The sequence below is a fragment of the Tupaia chinensis genome, unplaced genomic scaffold, assembly GCF_000334495.1.
Source record: "Tupaia chinensis unplaced genomic scaffold, TupChi_1.0 Scaffold144397_1, whole genome shotgun sequence".
In the NCBI taxonomy this organism is placed as follows: Eukaryota; Metazoa; Chordata; class Mammalia; order Scandentia; family Tupaiidae; genus Tupaia; species Tupaia belangeri.
Window position 1 is genome coordinate 1 of NW_006204257.1, and position 3,609 is coordinate 3,609.

General features: G+C 39.3%; 1 pseudogene; it reads left to right on the plus strand.

Moving 5' to 3' along the window:
- The first annotated feature begins 394 nt into the window (after nucleotides 1-394).
- On the plus strand, nucleotides 395-1,185 carry LOC102477442 (calmodulin-A-like; annotated as a pseudogene).
- The last annotated feature ends 2,424 nt before the right edge of the window (nucleotides 1,186-3,609 follow it).

The window sequence follows — 3,609 nt, forward strand, 5'->3', positions numbered from 1 at the left end:
AAAAAGGCTACTTATCCACGTTACATATTCTTGTTGTTTGAGTTTGCTAACTCTCTCCTTTTTCTTTTTTTTTTTTTTAAATAACCACATCTACTGCTCAACACTCTCAAACCACTCTTCCTTAACTAGTTGATGGCTGCTTGGTGTAGACAGAGAAGAGTTTGAGAAACGTGACCTAAGTAGCTTTCAGAGCATCTGCCTAGGATAATAATGATGAGTTACCTCTTACTGAGCCCTTACTTCTACCAGGCACTTTGCATATGTTGTCTAATTTAATCTATATGAGAGTCCCATGAGATGATTAGTCTGAGTGGAGTCAGACTAAGCTTCCTGAACTTTTAGCATTTGCAACATGGTTGACCAACTGATAGCAGAAACTGATAGCATTTGCAACATGGTTGACCAACCCATTAAAGAGCAAACTACAGAATTTAAAGAAGCTTTTTCACTGTTTGACAAGGGTGGTGATAGAACTATTAATGTAACAACAAAGGAATTGGCAACAGAAATGAGGTCTCTTGGGCAGAATCCCACAGAAGCGGAGCTATAGGACATTACTAATAAAGTAGGTACTGATGGTAATGGCACAATTGACTTCCCTGAATTTCTGACAATGATGGCAAGAAAAACAAAAGACACAGACAGTGAAGAAAAAATTACAGAAGCATTCCATGTGCTTGAGAAGGATGGCCGCTGCTCTATTAGCACAGCAGAATTTCACCATGTTATGACCTTACAGAGAAATTAACAGATGAAGAAGTTGATGAAATGAGGCTGATATTGATGGTGATGGTCAAGTAAACTATGAAGAGTGTGCAAATGATGACAGCAAATCTTTGTAAAGAATGGGTTAAATTTCTTGTGCAAAATTGTTTATTTACCTTTTCTTAGTTTATAACTTACCTGTAAAAAGTTTCTCTCTCCTGACAAGAAAATAAGCATGGGTAGTAATTAGGACTCATTCCTCCATGTTTCTCCTATAGCTTACTGTCATTGTCCTGAGACCTTATTTTAGAAAATTGATCAAGTAGCATGTAACATGTAGCTTACTTTGGGTTTATCTAAGGCCTTTTGCAAATCTAAATTAAGGTGGAGTTAGTCACATAGGGAAACATCTAGATTATGCCTTTTCTTAAGTAGTTTTCTTTAGAAGTTGTCAGCATGCTGTTATTGAAGTGTGAAGTTGTAATTCTGTGTGCATTATGAACAGTCAACAATATGTATTTAAAAGCTGCATTATTGCAAAACAGGTGTATTATTCAGGTACTCACACTATGTTCTCGCACCACTGATCCTGTTCTAGAAACATTTTCTTTTATTATTACTTGCTTTTTAAAGTTTGTTTAGTCACTTAAAATCTACTTACGGCACAAGTTCCCTCAAATTCATTCCAAGTTGTATATTTGTTTTTCTAATTAAAAAAATATATCTTCCCTCCCCCTAAAAAAGTCCCATGAGATCATTTTACAGAAGATTAAACAAAGTTCAATAATATTAGGTAACATTCCTGAAGTCACATAATAAATTTGCGCATATAAGTTTGATTTCATGTCATATATTCATATGCTTACATCACACATAGCAAATTTGCTGAAACTCTGAAAATAACTGTTTGACCTTCTACCTCCCCAAAGCAAATCTTGCCTTAACATTTTTGTCTTTGAGTCATTCTGATGCATGTGAACAATCCCAAATTGTTTCTTTTTCCTACCTTCAAGCCCTCCCAAAGTCCTAGTGGTTCTGGTGTTACTTCCTCAACTCTATTTCTGTAATCCTTTTTTATTTTCCACAAGTTACTACCTTTTTTATTCTTTATTCCTCTTTCATTCAGAATTTCTCCAATTCTTTCCTTACCAATACCCTGATTCTATGAAATAAATTGCTAGGGAACATGGAAAGAGAAAATGCCCACAATAGGTGGAATCTGTAGGACGAGTGTGCATGTTTGTACTTCGTTATTTTTAACTTTGTATAAGTGTTCGCATGTGTAAGTAAATGATTAAAAGAGTATTAAAAATAAGTAATCTGGTTTGGGAAACTTTCACATATTATTGGACTTTCTGTTACTTTCAGTGTTTGCGATGTTTATTTTCTTAAAAAACTATATTTTAAAGAGGTTTGAAAAAAAGGACTTCTCAGGACCAGCAGTTAGCATAATGGCTATGTCACTGGACTCCCATGTAGTCGACCATGGTTCGCGTCCCGGACCCGGTGGCTTAAAACTCACACTGGGCACGTGTGCATGCGTGCCCAAGATCCCGAGAGGAGAATGGAGGAGAAGGGATTGTGGCGTGGCCATCCCCCCTGGGGGGCAATTTCTCACTTTCTGTCTCTCTCTGCCTGTCTGGTGAGCGCACGTGCCCTATAGCAAAAACCCCTCAAAAAAAAGGACTTCTCCATATGAGAACAAGTGAGATTAATTAAAACTGAAATGTAAGAGAGGAAAAGTTTAGAGTAAGTCATTAGGAGCAACATCTACACAGTCATTTCTAAACTCAAGGGCACAGTATTTATTATGCTGTTAACAAATTATACCTAAACTCATTTGTACCTAAACGTTCTGATCCCTTAGGGTGAGGCTCTCTTATTCTAGTGGATTAATAGTTACTCTCCTCTGTTGCCTAATCCTTGGGGTGCTCCCAGAGGATATCTGTGTTGGGACCCTGCCTAACAATTAGAATCTAAGTATAATTCGTACAGCACATCTAGGCATAAAAACTGAAAAGGCAAACATATGAAGTTCTGTTCTGATGTCAGGGTCTTAATCACCTGCACTCCCAGTAGTATTCTCTGACTTTGTGACAATAGGTTCTTTCGGTTTTATTTCCTGACCAAATATCTCAAAACTCTGTTGTTCAATGATCTTCCTTATGTGTGCTCCTGAACTGTATTCTTGCTCCCCCTCACCCCCTCTCCACTGCAGCTAGAAGTGCTTCTTTATCTTTTCTCTTTCCCACAGCATGTGGAAACAGATGCTGCTTAAAACGTCCTCACATTGGGGCCAGCAGGTGGTGTGGTGGGAAAGACACTGGGTTTCCACATGGGTGACTGTGACTTGAGTCCTGGACGGATGGCTTGAAAAATCATGACAGGGAACCAGCAGTTAGCGTAATGGCTATGTCGCTGGACTCCCACGTAGTCGACTGCGGTTCGCATCCCAGACCCGGTGGCTTAAACTCAAGACCCGGTGGCTTAAACTCACACCAGGCGTGTGTGCGTGCTTGCCCAAGATCCCGAGAGGAGAATGGAGGAGAAGGGATTACGGCATGACCATCCCCCCTGAAGGGGTGATTTCTCGCTTTCTGTCTCTCTGTCTCTCTCTCTGTCTGTCTGGTGAGCACACACGCCCTATAGCGAAAACCTCTCCCCTCCCCCCCAAAAAAAATCATGACAAATAAATAGGTAGATAAATAAATAATGTAGGAAAACAAAAACAAAACCTCCTCACATAGACAACAGAATCTTTAACATGACCCTTGAGGCCCCCAGTAATCGTTTGTTATACTGCATCTTAAGCTTCATCTTACAATTCTTTAGCTTTTTCCTAAAGTTCTTCAAATAAGCTGTGCTCCTTTCTGACAAAGCTGTTGCACACGCCACTCCCCTGCC